Genomic DNA, 20,094 nt, shown 5'->3' with positions numbered 1-20,094 from the left:
ATGTCTATCTGTGTCACCTGAAATCACAACAGACTACCTGAGACCATGGGGAGCCACCCACGACAAGTGAATGCACTGAAGATGGCAGGGCAGGAAGATGGAATGAACAGCAATGTCTTTGCTGCGTTGCTAAATTAACCAGTACTGGAGTCACCCTGTCTCCAGACTCCTTGTTATCTGAAATAGTGTCTGTGTGTTTAAGTCATTGAGTTGGTGTTTCTGTTCCTTGAAGAAGGACTGATAGCATTTATTGACCTAAAAAGCTTTGCGCTCTGTGAGACTTATACAACAATGAAAGGTAGTATGATCTCTAAAATAAAAACAAAAAAAAAAACCTTGTTCTTGTCATTAAAACATGAGAAAGGCAAGGAGCACCTGGGTAGTTCAGTCAGTTGAGCATCCAACTCTTGATTTCGGCTCAAGTCATGATCTCACAAACCCAGTGAGATTGAGCCCTACGGCAGGCTCAAGTGCTGTCAATGTGGAGCCTGCTTGGAGATTCTCTCTCTCTATTCTCTCTCTCTAAAATGAATAATTTTTTTTTTAATAAGAAAGGCTTAGAACAAGTAAAGAACAAGGTTATTAGGAAAAGCAAAGTGGATCTACACATTTAACAATCTGATGATAAAACACAGGCTCAGATGGGAACACAAGTTGGTGCAGCCACTCTGGAAAACAGTATGGAGGTTCCTCAAAAAACTAAAAATAGAACTACCCTAAGACCCAGCAATTGCATTACTAGGTATTTATCCAAGGGATACAAGTGTGCTGTTTCAAAGGGACACATGCACCCCAATGTTTATAGCAGCACTATCAACGACAGCCAAAGTATGGAAAGAGCCTAAATGTCCATCAATGGATGAATGGATAATAAGATACACACACACACACACACACACACACACACACACACACACACACACACACACTGGAGTATTACTCGGCAATCAAAAAGAATGAAATCTTGCCATTTGCAACTATGTGGATGGAACTGGAGGGTATTATGCTAAGTGAAATTAGTCAGAGAAAGACAAATATCATATGACTTCACTCATATGAGGACTTGAAGAGACAAAACAGACGAACATAAGGGAAGGGAAACAAAAATAATATAAAAACAGGGAGGGGGACAAAACAGAAGACACTCATAAATATGGAGAACAAACAGAGGGTTGCTAGAGGAGGTGTGGGGGGGAAGGGGCCAAATGGGTCAGTGGCATTAAGGAATCTACTCCTGAAATCGTTGTTGCACTATATGCTAACTAATTTGGATGTAAATTTTAAAAAATAATAAAATTTAAAACAAAAAGAAAGAAAGAAAACATGGGCTCAAAACTAGCCTGAATGGGTGATTGTGCTTCATTTCAGAAATACTAATTGGAAGATAAGGACTGAAAATAGTCTTTATGTTTACAACAACCCTATGAGGTAGTGATATTATCCTCATTTTACAAATGAGGAAACGGAAGCACTTGTCCAAAGTCACCTCATCCATGCAGCTTCTCCTCCAGGAACTCTTCTCTCTTTTGACTTAGCTAACTCCTACACATCTGTCAGTTTCAATTTAAGTAAATATCACTTCCTTAGGACAAAAAGGCTTCTTTGATGTGTCCAGACAAGGTCCAAAGCCCCTGTTACACACTCCACTGCATTCTGTGCTCTACTGCAGCACAGTGTACACTCATGATTATTTAAATATCTGTCTTCCCCACTAGGGTGCACATACCCTGAGAATAGTTCTGTCTTGTCTGCCACCATAGGGTATTTCCAAAGCTGTGTAGAAAGCCTCGCCCGTAAGGGGCTCACAGTCTGATAGAGCGGTAGCAAGTAAATAGTTCCTTACAATGTAATGTGGGAGGCAGAAAGCCATGCATAAGACTCCATGGAAACACAAGACTGGGAGTGAAGAAGGCTTCATGGAGAAGATGTCCCTTGAACTGAGTTCTGAAGGATAGCAATGCAAGAAAAAGCAGAAAAAGGAGAAAGGTGTTCTAAGCAGACAGAGCTTAAGGAGATGTAGAGAAAAGAAAGAGGCTATGAAACTTTAGGGAAACTACCACTAACTCACTATGGCTACAGCTTGATGCTAGGTAGCAAAAAAATGAAACCTGAGAGATAGGGAAGTTTCAGTTCCATATTTAAAGATAGCAAAACATTGCAGAGACCTCTAAAATAATCTAACGACAATAGATATGATGGAGGCACTCACTGTACATCAGGCACCGTGCTAAGCACTTCACATGTATAATTTTGTTTCATCTTCACAACCACCCTGAGTATTACTATTCCCATAAGGAAGTCAGACCACACACAGCTAATAAGTAAATGGCAAGCCAGGCCTTGAACCACAGCCATAATACAGGACTCCAAAGCCTGTGCTCTTAACTACAGTCTAATAGTTGCCTAGCTTACTATACATTGATATGATCTTACATAGTTACATGTAATTCAAATAATTATCTTGATTCTACCAGGAGAGTTGGCTATTTAGTGGAACCCCATATCTTTTTCTCATTAAGCATATGCAAATCATAAACACAAATATTTTATACGTTGGTTTTATTTAAAGTATATAATTAGTATTCAATAGACTTTTATAGATGAAGATCAAAAGAAAGTTATTCAAAGATATAAAATGCAGTGTCCTGACTGATAATCCAGGGCTACCATTTTTGTTGTTTAAGTAATCTCTATGCCTAACATGGGGCTCAAACTCACGACCCCAAGATCAAGAGTTGCATGTTCTCCCGACTGGGCCAGCTAGGTGCCCCCTGACTGATAATTCAATAAGGTCTCTAGAACTATGTTACCTTTACACCACCAAAAATTACATTTAGCAAACATTAGAACTTCTCGGTCTGTCTTCTCTCTCATCAAAACTAACCTTCCTAAGGGGAATTAAAATTGTTCATTAAACAACTCAATCAATTATTGAGAACAAGTGGAAAGGGAAAAAGTAGTTAGTACAGAGGAAAGATGGCATGACACACAAAATCTCTTTTCCCTACTATCATCTGTCTCGAGCATGGGAAATGACAATGTGATTGAATGTACGAAGATAGACACTCTATATGCCAGTTCAAGTTAAAACAGAGCTAGAAAATGTATCACTCAGGGAAAGTCTTAGTTCAAAAAACTTAGTATTTTAGGAAACCAGTTACCAGCAAAACTGCAAATGTATTAAGTCACAGTTGATGGGCTTTTAATAAATCATTAAAACAAACTACTGGGAAATCTTCTTTGCTTTTTAAAATGTCTCCTAATATATAATAGGAGTCCACAGACTGATAATAATCATTAAACACTTATTGGTGCCAGGAGTTTTAAGAACACAATCTCATTTAATTCTTACAAGGTCATCCTTTTTTTTTTTTTTTTTAATTTTTTAAATGTTTATTTTCCAGAGACAGAGACAGAGTGAGAGCGGGGGAGGGGCAGAGAGAGAGAAGGAGACACAGAACCTGAAGCAGGCACGAACTCAGGAACCACGAGATCATGACCTGAGCCGAAGTTGGACACTTAACCTCTGAACAACCCAGGTGCCCTACAGGGTCATTCTTTTAAAAAAAAATTTTTTTTTTGTTAATGTTTATTTATTTTTGACAGAGAGAGAGAGAGAGACAGAGCATGAGTGGGGGGGGGGGGGGGGGCAGAGAAAGAGAGAGAGAGAGAGAGAGAGAGAGAGAGAGAGACACACACACACAGAATCCAAAGCAGGCTCCAGGCTCTGAGCTGTCAGCACAGAGCCCAACTCAGGGCTCGAACTCACAAACCGCGAGGTCATGACCTGAGCTGAAGTCAGACGCTCAACCGACTGAGCCACCCAGGTGCCCCCCTCCTTTAAAAAAAAATTTTTTTTTTAAATGTTAATTTATTTTTGACAGAGAGAGAGAGACAGGGCATGAGAGGGGGAGGGGCAGAGAGAGAGACACACAGAATCCGAAGCAGGCTCCAGGCTCTGAGCTGTCCGCACAGAGCCCGCCTCCAGGGTCATTCTTATAACCACATTTTTAGATGAGAGAACTAAGGCACACACAGTTTAGGCAAGTTGCTCAAGGGCATATTAGTAGCAAGTGACAGAGCCAGGATTCACATAAATCTGTCTGACACCAAAGTGCATGCTCCTTCCACAATGCAGCAATGTCTTTAATGAGCTGAAAGATGCCTAGTGACTAATTTACTCACCAATCAACCCTATCATTTAGAGACTTGTAGGCAGGTTAAAGGACTTTCCTAATGTCCCCTGGTTAGTTTACAACACAACCGAAAGTGAACCCCATATTTCCTACTCCTCAAACAAGCACATTCTGTATTCATTTTGACTCACACTAAATCTTTTTGAAAAACATTAAAAATTCCCCCATAAACAAATTCAAAATAGACAAAACAAGAATGATGTAAATGCCTGTTACTGTGCACTGAGGTGTGTATGCATTATGTTTTAGTGGCAGATAGGAAAAGTCTCAGTTTCTATACATGCTAGTTGCAACTAGCAGCTAACAGAAGATAACAGGGTTTTATGCATTCCTTTGACTACTATCAAGTTTTCAGCCTCCTGCTTTTCAGTAGGGCATTGACAGCATTAAAGCAGGAGCTGGCAAAACCTTTTCTATAAAGGGCCTAAATATTTGAGGCCTTGTGGATTGTGCCATTTCTGTTGCAAATACTCTATAGTTTTAAGGAGAAAAAAAGTAGCCACAGACAATACAGATGAGCGCGGTTGTTGTGTTCCAACAAAGTTTAATTTATGGATATGTAAATTTGAATTTCATATAATTTTCACGTCACAAAATATTATCATTCTTGTGATTTCTTTGAACTCCTTAAAAAGATATGGCTTGTGGGCTACAGAAAAAGGCAGTGTACCAGAGGGCATCTCCCCATTCTGCATTAAAATAAAGAAGTACCGGGGCGCCTGGGTGGCTCAGTCGGTTGAGCCTTCGACTTCGGCTCAGGTCATGAGCTCACGGTCCGTGAGTTCGAGCCCCGCGTTGGGCTCTGTGCTGACAGCTCAGAGCCTGGAGCCTGCTTCTGCTTCTGTGTCTCCCTCTCTCTCTGACCCTCCCCCATTCATGCTCTGTCTCTCTCTGTCTCCAAAATAAATAAACATTAAAAAAAATTAAAAAAAAAATAAAGAAGTACTTTAGGGGTGCCTGGGTGGCTCAGTCAGTTAAGCATCTGACTTCAGCTCAGGTCACGATCTCACGGTCTGTGAGTTCGAGCTCCGCGTTGGGCTCTGTGCTGACAGCTCAGAGCCTGGAGCCTGCTTTGGATTCTATGTCTCCCTCTCTCTCTGACCCTCCCCTGTTCATGCTCTGTCTCTCTCTGTCTCAAAAATAAATAAACATTAAACTAAAGAAGTACCTTCCCTCAGAAGAGAGCAAAGGAAAAGCATCCAGCAACATAGCAAGGCTATGGTCTTTTTCTCATCTCAGTTCTGATGCCAACGATGCAGGAAGCCTTTGGGACCATCCCTCAGTCCCATTTGGGGGAGGTGTCACACTTTTGTGTTCTCACTCAAACTTGGGCCTATCTCTATCTATTCTAGCACTTATCACAACATACTATGATTGATTATTCAATTGTCTGTACTTCCCCAAGCATGAGGGCAAGCAATGTTTTCATTTGTTTTTTAATTTGTATTCTGACATGGATGCTCAAAAAAAGTGGGAAAGATAAAAGACGAACAAGCTCAGAAATTTTTTAAAAATTTTATGTCTACTGATTTTTGAGAGAGAGAGAGAAAGCATGCGAGCATGTGCGATCGGGGGAGGGGCAAAGAGGGGGACAGAGGATCCAAAGCTCACTCCATGCTGACAGCAGACCGCCGGATGCGGATGCGGTGCTCAAACCCATGAATCGTGAGATCATGACCTGAGCTAAAGTCAGACATTCAACTGACTAAGCCACCCAGGCGCCCCCAAGTTCAGAAATTCTTACCTTTCTACAGTATACCTTTATACAAGCCTCTGTGTCACACAGATTTGATGGCACACACCTGAGGTGTAAATCAGTGGTGCACATACTTTTTGCATATGTTGTTTATGTCCCATAAATATGCACAAACACTTCAATCTGTTCTGTACTGTTATACCTGCTCAAGGCCAGGCCTCTGATTAACTTGTTTAGACTAATCTAGATAAGAAGGATCTAGGCATAAATTTAAAATGACCCCAGGGTCAGGGCACCTGGGTGGCTCAGTTGGTTGAGCGCCGACTTGGGCTCACTCAGGTCATGATCTTGCGGTTCATGAGTTTGATCCCTGCATCGGGCTCTGTCTGAGGGACAGCTCAGAGCCTGGAGCCTGTTTCAGATTCTGTGTGTGTGTGTGTGTGTGTGTGTGTGTGTGTGTGTGTGTGTCTGCTCCTCCTCTGCTCTCCCCAAGAATGAATAAACATTAAAAAAAAAAAAAAAATGACCCCAGGGTCTCCAGAAAAACTTCAGGGTATTCTGGGGTTCTACAGAGCACAAATGGAAAAATCCCTGTCCTACAAACTAGCCTCAAAAAAGAAATGACGTCTTCAAATCATTTAAAGAAAACATGAAAAGCCACATTACCCAATACAATATGAAAATCAGGGTGTGTGGGTGGCTCAGTTGGTTAAGCATCCAATTCTTGATTTCGGCTCAGGTCATGATTTCACGGTTTGTGAGAGTGAGATCGAGCCCTGTATCTGGCTCCACGCTGACATGGTGCTTGGGATTCTCTCTCTCTCTCTCTCTCTGCCCCTTACCTGTGCACATACATACGTGTGGGCTCTGGCTCAAAATAAACTTTTAAAAATTAAAAAAAAAAAGAAAATCAACATGGAAAAGTCTACCTCATCACTATCACAGGGATAAACATCTTTTAATCACACAAAGTCAGATGGCTGACCCTCTACTGCAGGGTTCTTAACCTTTCCTTTGTCATGAGTCCCTTTGGTAGAATGCAGAAGCCAACAGACCCCTTCTCAGAACAATGCTTGTGAATATATAAAATAATATGCAGTTTTAAAAAAGAAACCAGTTACAATAATAACTAACCCACACTACCTCCCCTATAACATCCTGACTTTTTTCGCTGCTTTATTTTTATGCTTAGCATTTGTCACTAACAAACTATACTATTTTGTGTTTTGTTATTTAGTAGCTGTCTCCACAGCTAGAACCTAATTTTCATGAGGGCAGAGAAGTTTATCTATTTTGTTCATCCCTCTATTCCCAAAACCTACAAAATGCCTGACATATAGTAATACCTAATGTATATTTGTTGAATTATTAAAATTCCTGTCTCCTGGGGCGCCTGGGTGGCTCAGTCGGCTAAATGTCTGACTTTGGCTCAGGTCATGATCTCACCGTTTGTGAGTTAGAGCCTCGCATCGGGCTCTGTGCTGACAGCTCAGAGCCTGGAGCCTCCTTCCGGACTCTGTGTCTCCCTCTCTCTCTGCCCCTCCCCTGCTCACATTCTGTCTCTCTCTCTCTCTCTTGAAAATAAACATTAAAAACAAAAATTAAATTCCTGTCTCCTAAGAGCTATACTCTAAGGACAAATCAAAGCCAGTTCTACTAGAAATCTGTCATCCTTAAGAAAGATAATATATAATTCTTCATATTTACAAACACCTTCTTGGTAGACACTGGAACCCTCTTATAAGCACAATCTCATTCATTCACAGTAAACTTAATATCTAATGATGAAAGGCAAAGAAATGACATAACGTAGATAAGGCAAATGCTTCGTCAGGGAACAAAACCCATGGGCCAGGTCTGCTTTTTAACTCTGTTCCTTCACTTTACCCGTTGCCTTCTGAAGCTTTTGCTGCATTACCCTAAAGTATAGAATTGTTCCCGCTAAACGTATCTATCTAGTTATACACTACCAATAAGAGACACTTCCATGGGATCTGGCTTTCATAGGATCCAAGAAGACTCGTTCGTAACAAATAGTTAAACGCTCCTTTGCAACCAAGTTCTAGAATTTCCAACTTCTTCCAAAGGCAATTCCTAAATAGAGGAAATCGTTTTCTTTTAAAATTAATCTTTCTTTTAATGTTCATTTTTTAAATGTTTATTTACTTTTGAGAGACAGAGAGTCAAAGCACAAGTGGGGAAGGGGCAGAGAGAGAGAGGGTGACGCAGAAACTGAAGCAGGCTCCAGGCTCCAAGCTGTCAGCACAGGGCCCGAGCGGGGCTCGAATTCATGAACCACGAGATCATGACCTGAGCCAAATTCAGACGCCCAACCGAAAGAGCCACCCAGGCGCCTCTCTTTTAAAATTCATCTTAATCACAATAAAGTAAAAGGAATGAAAACTCTCAGACATGATGGGCTACCTATACTGTTTGTTTCATAAAATCCTAAGAGAAAGCAAGCTCAAAGCCAAGACAACTAAACCCACAGAGAAATGTAATGGTTTCTACCAACTGCAGTACCTTCACTCTATAGCGTGATAACAAATTAGAATGACAAATCAGAAACCGAAAAAAGGAAGAGGGGGAGGAAAGATGAGGTTAACAACGAGGTCAGTTAATATGAAAGAAAACAGCGTCCTCCGACTGTTTCATAACTAAGTAAGCCGTCAAAACCTAACATGAAGGCAGTTTGGGCTAACCTCCTTGGGTGGTTAAAACAAACGTCAGCCTGCTCTCCACCCCTCTATTTGCCCAAAAGTAGAGCTGAGAAAACACACTTATATCATGGGGATTTTGAGATACTCAAACACATCTGCTTAAAATGCAACTTTCTAATTCTGCTTCAATATCAGAATTTTTCATATTTGTACATCTGCCTACATCCTGGAAAAGAAAATGTGAAGAAGCAGCCTTTTGGTGTGTGTTTGCTAATAAACTAGCAACAGCTGGTCATCAACAGAGGCTGACTGAAACTTCCACAGCGATGATGTGCACTGACAGGATATCAAATTAAAACACATACACACACACACCAATGGAGAGAGAAAACATTTTTCACATATGCTTGACTCCAGCTCAACGAGAAAATATTAACCTAGAGCAACCATTACCACCAACAGCTGATTTCTTATATCAATCTAGTTCTAATCCTTAGCCATGTATGCTTCTTTTGAACTAACTAGGTAATTAAAAACTGTAAGATAATTTTGCAACTACTTATAGTGCTGTTGCTTTATAATCACACCTAAAAAGAAAGCCCTGAAGACATAAGGCTAATTAAGACCTACGGTCACACAGAACTTACATTTAACCTATTCTTCCAAAGCAAAGATTTCAAATAGTGTCCCAACATTAAAACATCAGTGAAGTACTCCATACCTCAATAAGCTTAAAATTTAAAAAAAAAAAAAAAAAAAAAAAAAAAAAAGGTAGTATAGCTGGTGGGAATGCAAACTGGTGTAGCCACTCTGGAAAAGTGTATAGAGGTTCCTCAAAAAATTAAAAACAGAACTACCCTACGACCCATCCAAAGGATACAGGAGTGCTGTTTTGAAGGGGTACATGCACCCCAATGTTTATAGCAGCGGAGCTATCGACAATAGCCAAAGTATGGAAAGAGTCCAAATGTCCATCAACAGATGAAGATGTGGTGTGTGTGCATGTGTGTGTGTGTGTGTGTGTGTGTGCATATATATATATGTATATATATATATATATATACATATATATATATGCACACACCCACACACATATATATATGTATACATATATATGTATAATGGAATATTACTCAGCAATCAAAAAGAATGAAATCTTGCCATTTCCAATAACATAATTTTGCCATTTCCAATAATGTAGATGAAACTAGAGTGTATTATGCTAAGTAAAATTAGTCACAGAAAGACAAATACCATGACTTCACTCATATGTAGAATTTAAAAGATAAAACAGAGGAACATAAGGGAAGGAAAGCAAAAATAATATAAAAATAGGGAGGGGGACAAACCATAAGAGACAATTAAATATAGCAAACAAACTGAGGGTTGCTGGAGGGGCTGTGGGAGGGGGGATGAGCTAAATGGACAAGGGGCATTAAAGAATTTACTCCTGAAATCATTGTTGCACTATATGCTAACTAACTTGGATGTAAATTAGAAAAAAAATAATAAATGAAAAAAATGAAAAAAAAAGAAATAGAGGCACCTGGGTTGAGTGCCTGGCTCTTGGTTTCGGCTCAGGTCATGATCTCACAGTTCATGAGTTCCACACCCACATCAGGCTCCACACTGACAGTGCAGAGCCTGCTTGTCCTCACTCCCTCTCTCTCTCAAAATGAATAAACTTAAAGTAGTATAATTATACAAATGAACAAAAAATGAAAAACGCTACAACCACAAATTTATTTACATTAATCTAAAATAAACTAAGTATTTAGGGTATTAGTTAAATAAACTGTGTTTGGTCCATTCTGTGGAATACTACATAGCCATTAAAAAGAATGAAAGAAGGGCACCTGGCCGGTTCAATCATTGGAGAGTGCAACTCTTGATCTCGGGATTCTGAGTTCCAGCCCCATGCTGTGTGTGGAGATTACTTAAAAATAAAATCTTAAAAAAAAGAGAGAGAAAAAGAATGAGAGAGACCTTTAAGTACTAAAAAATGGAAAAATCTCCAAGATACCTTGTTCAGGAAGAGTAAGCTGATCAATTCATACTGATTCTACTTCTGTAAAATATTTATGTGAATCTGTGTATATATATTGTATGTGAATACTTGGGAAAAGATCTAGAAGAATACATGCCAAATTCTTAATAGTGATTTTGTCTGAGGAGCAGGGAGAAGTGAGAGAGCTTTGCCAGGATTTTCACATTATATTCTGTGTATGGCCTAAATATTTTATAAGGCTGTAGTCATATTTCACTTGTGTATAAAAAGTCTTTTTTTTTTTTTGAAAAGGGGGCGCAACTGAGTGAGGGACAGAGACAGACTGAGAATCTCACAAGGGGCAGAGAGAGAAAGAGAAGCAGGGCTTGTGTTTTTTACCCAATGCAGGGCTTGAGCTCACCTGAAGTAGGGCTCGAATTCACCCAGGGCTCGAATTCACCCAATGTGGGACTCAAACTCACGAACTGTTAGATCATGACCTGACCCAAAGTCAGATGCTTAACGACTGAGCCACCCAGGTGCCCCTCAAAAAGTCTTAATAAAGGAAGAAAGGACTAGATGATTCTATGAACTAAAGGAAAGAAAAACAAGATGAAAATATGTTTGATAACAAATAAAGTATAATGTCAGAGCAAGAGTTTGACTATTAGACAGTCTTCTAGCTACCATATCTCAATGTAAATAGCTTTTAGTTCACCCATTATGTTGACAGTAAAGGATGAATCATAAAGAATAAGATTTCTGAAGTGGTAAGTCTACTATGATCAAAATGATGATAGATATGGAAACCAATCTGACAATAAATTTCATATATTAAAAAAAATGATGATAGATGTTAAACTAGATTTACTGTGGTAACCATTTTTGCAACATATACAAATATCAAATGTTCATGTTGTATACTTGAAACTAGTATGTCAATCATACCTCATTAAAAATATATACAAGTCATATCTAAAAGAACTGAGAGTTTATTTAAAAAAATTTTTTTATGTTTATTTTTGAGAGAGAGACAGAAAGAGCGCAAGCGAGCAGGGGAGGGGCAGAGAAAGAGGGAGACACAGAATCTGAAACAGGCTCCAGGATCTGAGCTGTCAGCACAGAACCTGGTGTGGGGCTCGAACCCACAAACTACAAGATCATGACCTGAGCCAAAGTGGGATGCTTAACCAACTGAGCCACCCAGGCACCCCAGAACTGAGAGTTTAAAATGTACACTTCTTATGTCTTCCTATCAAGCCAAATGAACTACAAACATTTTCTTGTTTATTGTAAAACAGCTATATTTCCATTGAAAGAACTTGTTCTTTGGAATTGAAATCCAACTAGCCTTGATGGCAAGTTCCATCTGAAAATTACCAATACCACTGAAATTAAAAAGATGCTCTGCCAACTAAAGTTAGAGGACAGGAGACCCAAAGAATGTTGGTACTGATTCAGAAACAAGAATGCTTGCATGTCTAGGATGAGTCAGCAGACAGCTAGGAGATCTTGAAATTTAAAGTTATTGGCTCAAAAAGTAGAAAAGTAAGACAAAAGAAATCCAAAATGCACTTAGATGCAGAGACCAGAAGTTTTTTAACTTTACTGAGGTATAGTTTATATGCAATAAAATGGACGCTTTTAACTGTACATTTTGATGCTTTGACAAATGTACACACTTGTGCAATCACCACCATATTCAAGACACAGAACATTTCCCAAACCCCAGAAGGTTTTTTGTGTCTCATCCGAGTCAAACTATTCCCATGTCTGGCCCCAGTTAAACATTTTTGTCACTATAATTTTTTTTTTTTTACATTTATTCGTTTTTGAGAGACAGAGAGAGACAGAGCACAAGCGAGGGAGGGGCAGAGAGAGAGGGAGACACAGAATGGGAAGCAGGCTCCAGGCTCTGAGCTGTCAACACAGAGCCCAATGTGGGGCTCGAACTCACGAGCTGTGAGATCATGACCTGAGCCGAAGTCAGACGCCTAACCAACTGAGCCACCCGGACGCCCCACATTTTTGTCACTATAGACTAGATTTGTCTTTTCTAAAATTTCATATAAATGGCTCTTTTGTGTAAGGCTTCCTTTTACTCAGCATAATGTTTTCAAGGTTCATTCATGTTACATCATTCTTTTTTTTATAAAAAGTTTTTACTTATTTAAGTAATATCTATATCCAAAGTGGACCTCAAACTCATAACCCCAAGATCAAGAGTCGTATGCTCTTCAGATTCTGTGTCTCCCTCTCTTTCTGCCCCTCCCCTGCTCTCTCTCTCTAACAATAAACGTTAAAAAAAAAAAAAAAAAAGTTGCATGTTCATCCAACTGAGCCAGTCAGGCACTCCAGCGCTTCATTCCTTTTAATGGCCAAATAATAGTCTATTGTATGGAGCCCAATTTGTTTATCTGTTCATCTATCAATGGACATTTGGGTTGTTTCCAGTTTGGGATTATAATGATTCAGTCTGCTATGAATATACGAACACCAGCAACTCTGATGCCTTTCAGTTTCTAACTCAGTACTCTCAGTTCACCACAGCTCCAACACTTACACTGGCTCTATAACCATGAGAAAAGGAATCAGTCATTCAACAAATAGATATTAAGAACCTACTGTATGCCAGGACCTATTCAGGCACTTGGGATACAGTAATAATTAAGACCGTACAATCCCTCTTCTGTACAACTTACAATCTTTTGGGGGAGACAAACAAAAATAAACAGGATAATTTCAGATAGGATATGTAACAAATGTTAAAATAATATATTAACAGTGTGCCAAATTCAAGTCCAGCAGCCAGGGAAGGCCTATCTGAGCTGAGATCTGAAGACACAAAGGAGATAGCCATGTAACATCTGAGATTAAAGCACTCTAGGCAAAGAGAACTCCAGGTGCAAAGGTCCTAAGGACAGAATGAACTTCTCTCCAAAAAGCAGAGAAAATGCCAGGGTGACAGAAATGTAATGAACCAGATTAGGTGAAGGGCTAAGAGATGAAACTGAAGAGGTAGGCAAAAGCCTATAGGCCATAATAATAAGTTTGGGTTTTATTGGAGGGTATTAAGCAGGAAAGTAAAATAATCAGATTTGCATTTCAAAAAAGACCACACTGGCTGTGTACACAATTGTAAAGGGAAAGAGTGGAAGCAGATCAGGTAGGTGGCTACTGCACAATGCAGGTGGTGTTGACTTGGACTACAGGGAAAGCAAAGGAAACATGAGAGATCAGGATGGTTTTAAGACATCCTAGAAGTAGAATCAACAGATCTTGCTAATATGTTAGATATGGTTAGTATAAAAAAGAAGAATCTATGACAATTCCTGTGTTAGACTTGGGCAACTGGGTGGATGACAGTGCCATTTGCTGAAACGGGGAAAACTAGAGGAAAAATAAGTTTGGAGTTGTAGGGAGAATCAAGAGTTCTTTGCTAGTTAGGCTAAATTTATGATGCCAATTGAACATCCACAGGCAGATGTCAAATAGGCACTTGGATATATGAATTTGTGGTTAAGAGGAAAAGTCAGGGCTGGATACATAGTATTAGGGAATAGTATCTGAAACCAAGAAGCAGATTATACAATTTTGCTTCTGAAAGTAATATACATATACCTTGGTGCACCACCATCACACCAGATAAATAGGACTCCAAAAACAATTTCACTTGGAATCAGAGGTAAGGGGGATAGGAAGGGCTGAATTTTATATCTGAACACACACACAAAATGCTGAATTTAAACAATTTTTCAAGACTAAACATAAGGGATACCTGGGTGGCTCAGTTAAGCATCTGGCTCTTGATTTAGGCTCAGGTCACGATCTCATGGTTTGTCAGATCAGGCCCCACATTGCCTCCACACTGATGGCACACAGACTGCTTGGGATTCTCTCCCTCCTTCTCTCTCAAAATAAGTAAATATTAAAAAAAAAAAAAAGATTAAGCATAAGATTTCAAAGAAATGTTGTGGTTGTAGCAGGCAGTCTTTGGACTGTAAAAGACCCCTAGAGATACATTTTCATCTCTCTCTGAGTATTTCAGGGAAAAAGCTGGAGAAGCATCAGAATATGCAACAATTAACAACTATCTATACAGACTGCACCACTGTGTCTGTAGCTGTGGGGATTACAAAAAGATAGAGTAGTACAATTGTTAAGGACATGGACTTGCATACAGTCTTTAGAGCCAAACAGATCTAGGTTCGACTCGTATCCTTGCTACCTATTATCTGTGGAAACAATAACTCTCATAAGGTTACTGTAGGGTTAAATGATGGAATACTTACAATGCACTTAACCATAGCCTCTGATTAAACATTAACCCCTAATACCGTCTCTCTCCAGGGTCTCACTGTCTAATGAAATCTACAAAGTACAAATTTCTAAAAGAACAATAATATAAACTACATACGAAAAGTGCTAAACATGGTTGGTAGGGTGGTCAGGAAGCATTGAAATTTGGGCTAAAGAAGATTATTACAGAGAAAAAGGAAGGCTTTTAGCTTTTATTTACTTTTATTTTTATTTGAGGGGGAATAATTTAAAAAAAGAAAGAAGTGAAAAAATGTGGACAAGATGAGAACTACCATTTACTGAGAACTTACTGAGAATTCTTGCTTATCAGTTCTTTTAAAAAAAAACTTCTTTAAGATATAATTCACATGCTATACAATTCATTCACTTAAATTTTATAATTCAATTTTTGTTAGTGTATTTACAGAGTTGTGGAACCTTCACCATAATCCATTTTAGAAGGCTTTATTCAACCCAAAAAGAAACCCCATACCCATCAGCTAGCAGTCACTCCCCATTTCCCCCCAACTCTACAAGCCCTTGGCAAACACTAATCTGTTTTCTAACTCTACAGATTTTCCTATTCTGGTAACTTCATATAAATAGAATCATATAATATGTGACTGGCTCCTTTCACTGAGCATAATGTTTCCAGAGCTCATCTATGTTGTACCTTAATCTTTACTTCATTTTTTTGGCAAATAAATTCTACTGTATAGATAGACATTTTATTTATCTATCCATCAGTTGATGGACATGTGGGTTATTTCCACTTTTTAACTATTATGAGTAATGCTGCTATGAACTCTCACATATACGTTTTATATGGACACGTTTTCATTTTTCTTAAGTACACACAGGACTCCCCCCTTTCCCCCCCACTTACCCATGGTTATGCTTTCTACGATTTCAGTTAACTGCAGTGAACCATGGTCCAAAAGTGGATGATCTTCCTCTGGTGTACTGTCAGAAAGTCAATAGTTAGTTACCTAACACCACATCATAATAACCATGTCATTCATCTCGCTTCATCTCATCATGTAGACATTTTATCATCTCACATCATCACAAGAAGGGGGAGTACAGTACAATAAGATATTTTGAGAGAGGCGTGCTGCTCCAACTCTTGTTTTCAGCTCAAATCATGATCTTACGGAGATTAGGGAGCCCCAAGTCGGGCTGCACATTGACAGCATGGAGCCTGCTTGGGATTCTGCCCCCCTCTCTCTCTGCTCCCCTCTGCCCAAAAAAAGATATTTTGAGAGAGACCACATTCACATAACTTTTATTACAGTATATTATTATAGTTGTCTATTTTATTATTAGTTATTGTTGTTACTGTGCCTCATGTATAAATTAAACTTTATCACAGGTATATATGTATAGGAAAAACAGTATACATAAGGTTCAGTACACTCCATGGTTTCAGGTATCCACTGGGGTCCTGGAAAGTATCCCCTTGGATAACAGGAGACTGCTGTACCTAGGAGTGGAATTGCTGAGTTTTACAGTTAAACTGCTTTGTCTTTTGAAGAATTGCCCAAACTGTTAAAGGAAACACGGTCAGCTCCAAATATTAAAATGACAGTAACTAATTACCTAACATTTCTGGGCAACTGAAGTTACTATCACTTTTCATACTTTCAAATTGTTCATATGGTTTTTAATTTTGTTGTAAAAAGTCTGTAGGGAAAGGTAAGCATGCAGAAAATAAAGAGCAGATCAAAAGGCCAGTAAAAGAGAACACTATACCTTTACATCCTCCTTGAAAAAACTGAACACTTCCTGGGACAAACTGGATACAAGAGCCAACATTATAGTCATTTGTGAGAAATGAGAAAAAGAGGTGCTTAGTACCAATTAAGTGCACCCATGTATATAGGATAGGCGTACGAATGGGAAAGCTACACGACCAAGTGAAATGTTTTGCCAACTCTTCTATCCTCTCAAAAGACTATCGACTGCATTTTATGTTCTTTTTTATGGAACTGTTTCCAAAGAAACAGTGGAAATTTCTTTTATACTGATCAATTAATTTCACCAGTTTATTTTTCCCTTTGTTGTGTGGCTATTAGAAAATTTAAAGTACATATATCTGTAAATATTCTAAAAGCCAACAGATTGGGGCACCTGGGTGGCTCAGCTGGTTAAGCATCTGACTTCAACTCAGGTCATGATCTCACAGTTCGTGGGTTTGAGCCCGGAGTCGGACTCTGTGCTGACAGCTCGGAGCCTGGAGCCTGGAGACTGCGTCAGATTCTGTGTTTCGCTCTCTCTCCACCCCTCTCCCACTCCTCTTCTGTCTGTCTCTCTCAAAAATAAACAAATATTTTTAAAAAGTCAATGGATTATATACTTTGAATGAGTGAATTCCATGGTATATGAGTCAGATCTCAATAAAGTTGTTTTGGGTTTGTTTTTTTTAAAGTACATGTGTGGCTGGTATTGTATTTCTATTTCACAGTGAGTTTCTCCATTTCTGAAGTTACCATGAGTCAGTTAGTAATAATGAGAAAAGAAGAAAAAAGGTGAAAAATCACATTTATTTCCTGTTCATATCATAGCCTTTGTGATGGGCCTATTTGAATTTTTTAGCGTATATTTATTTTTGAGAGAAAAAGAGTGTGAGTGGGAGAGACACAGAATTGGAAGCAGGCTCCAGGCTCTGAGCTGTCAGCACAGAGCCCGATGTGGGGCTCAAACTCACGCACAGTGAGATTATGACCTGAGCTGAAGTTGGACGCCTAACCAACCGACTGAGCCACTCAGGCGCCCCTGTGATGGACCTATTTAAAAAGCAATATAAAATTATACAGCTAATAAAAAAGAGAACCATCTACAGAAGAAATTAACTTTAATAATTACAATGGACAGTTAGCAGAGTATTAGGGAATATTCCACATGAGGATAGAAAAAAATGGAATAAAGAAACCAAAAATATATAAGGCCAGCACTACAATCAAGAAGACCAAGAAAGTCCCACAACAACGAACACCTAGTAAATGTTCAATACATGTTAGATGGAAGGACAGAAGAGATGGGTGAATGAACAAGCACATTTGGAATAGAAAGATAAAAGGAAGGATAATAGAAAACAAAAAAAGATATTTAATAACTTTTTAAAAGCCTCTACTACAAAATTATAGAAGTAATTGAAAATTAGCTCAGTTTACATGTCAGCAGGTCACCTGTCTGGGGAAGTTTACAACCCAAGGACCAGAAACATCAGAGACAAAGAGCTGGGCACAGAAGCATCCAAAAAGAGAAGGATGACAGAGAGTGAGTATTTTGTGGAGTGGGCTAAGAAGTAAAGACATGGTGCCTCAGTTGGTTGAGCACCCAACTCTTGATTTTGGCTCAGGTCACGATCCTGGGATTGTGAGATCAAGCCCCATCTCAGGCTCTGAGTTGAGTGTGGAGCCTGCTTGAGTGTTGGGGTTTTTTTCCTCTCTCTTTCTCTCCTTCTGCCCCTCTCTCCCACTCATGTGCATGAATGCATGCTCTCTCTCTAAAATGATATTAAAAGAAAAAAAGAAGACATGCCATTAAAATCAGGAGGCATTTGGTAAGAGCTTTAGTACTTTATCAAAAGATCATGAAGCAATAAGGCATGCAATAAGTGCTTTTTGGTTATTTCAAGACCATGAATCATCAGTGAGACCAGTGTAGGAAAAGGCTACTCCCTCTAACTCCATGCTGTTAGAGAAATCAATTAGACTCTCACAAACGTGTCTGAGCACAGGCAGGAAAACCAGCTCAGTTTAAAGTGTATGGCAACCAAGACCAACTTAATTTAATGTTATATGTATCCCCCTGAGAGGAGAAAATGTTGGCTGATTATGTAAGGAATTCTCTGGAGTCATAACGTATCAAACCACTTACGCCATTTATATAGTAAGAACTTCACAAAATGCTGCATCAGTAATTGCAGTTTCATAAACAGAGTATTACTGTTGTCTGACAACCTCCTTTATCATTTATTAATGGCAAACAGTAGGCTCTGACAGGGATAGTTTTCACTTAACACCAGGAATTGCCTTTGGAGAAAGCTAAGAGATAAGGAAAGAGAACCAAAGGTTCAACTCAACTTGAAGAAAACAAATAAGAAAAAAAAAAGTCAGTAATTTTCAATAGAGTATGAAAAGGAAAATCATTGGTTGTTAAATTAACACAGTTAAATGTCTGAGAAGTAGAGGTTGAGAAGAGGGGCTGGAGTAACCATAGCTGAAAGGACTAAAGCCAGGCGAAGACAAAGAGGGTTTGCCCTAGAGTTCGAAGGAACTGCCTTCTTGTCACTGTATGCGTGATTTCCTCATATTACTATATTTTATGCTATTATGCACAAACCACGGATATATTTATTTAAAGACGTGCAAGAATATACACGACCATCCCAAAGAAGCTTTTCTTGACACATGTATACACCCCTACAGTACTTATCACGCTTCTCTGTCTCCTGTATAAACTGAGCTTCATGAAGACAAGGTAGAGGCTATCCCCTGAATCTAACATGGGTTTGGCATCTCATCTGAAGCATAATGTTATTTGTTCCAGTAAAAGAAATGACACTTGCTATGGACTGAATTGTGTATCTCCCTCCTCAAATTCATATGTTGATGGCCTAACCTCCAATGTGACTATATTTGGAGACAGGGCCTTTAGGGAGGTAAAGTTAAATGAAGTCATAAGAATGAGACCCTAATCCGGTAGGATTAATGTCCTTATAAGAAGAGACACCAAAGATCCATCTCTTTCCCTCTCTCTCTGTGTGCACAGAGGAAAGGCCATGTGATGACACAGTGAGAAGGTGGCTGCCTCCAAGTCAGGAAGAAAGGTCTTAATAGAAACCAGCCCTTACAGCACCTTGATCTTGGATTTCCAGTCTCCAAAACTATGAGAAAATGAATGTTTGTTGTTTTGTCATGGCAGCCCACAATGACTAATGCAACACTCAAACTAGAATACAGATGTTCTCTTGGTCTCATTGTAAGTTGTAAGAAAGCAGCTCCTTAGTAGGAGACTATGAGATGGTATCATGTGCAGGACATCAAGGACATCAATACTTGTCCTTCAAAGCTAGAATTAGAGGGGTAGCTGCGTGGCTCAGTCGGCTGAGTGTCCAACTCTTGATTTTGGCTCTGGTCACAATCCCAGGGTCATGAGATCAAGCCTCGTGTCAGGCTCTGTGCTGAGCATGGAGCCTACTTGGGATTGTCTCTCTTTGTCTCTCTCCCTCTGCTCCTTTCCCCCAGTTGT

The 20,094-nt window shown here is 39.3% G+C and overlaps 1 protein-coding gene and 1 long non-coding RNA gene across 3 annotated transcripts in view; both read right to left on the bottom strand.

The window, feature by feature from the left end:
- The window catches only part of PACS1 (phosphofurin acidic cluster sorting protein 1), a 155,784-nt gene that overhangs the window by 101,034 nt on the left and 34,656 nt on the right, over positions 1–20,094 (bottom strand). The gene's annotated exons all lie outside the window — the stretch shown is intronic.
- On the bottom strand, positions 12,801–16,981 carry LOC123380655. Its single transcript, XR_006586714.1, has 3 exons — positions 16,969–16,981; positions 15,725–15,801; positions 12,801–14,450 (listed from the first exon to the last, which is right to left on the bottom strand). It is a non-coding gene; the product is annotated as an uncharacterized LOC123380655 (long non-coding RNA).

The sequence above is a fragment of the Felis catus genome, chromosome D1 (assembly GCF_018350175.1).
Source record: "Felis catus isolate Fca126 chromosome D1, F.catus_Fca126_mat1.0, whole genome shotgun sequence".
NCBI classification, from domain to species: domain Eukaryota; kingdom Metazoa; phylum Chordata; class Mammalia; order Carnivora; family Felidae; genus Felis; species Felis catus.
The sequence above is the reverse complement of the archived record's forward strand: the minus strand, read 5'-3'. Positions and strand labels throughout refer to the sequence as shown.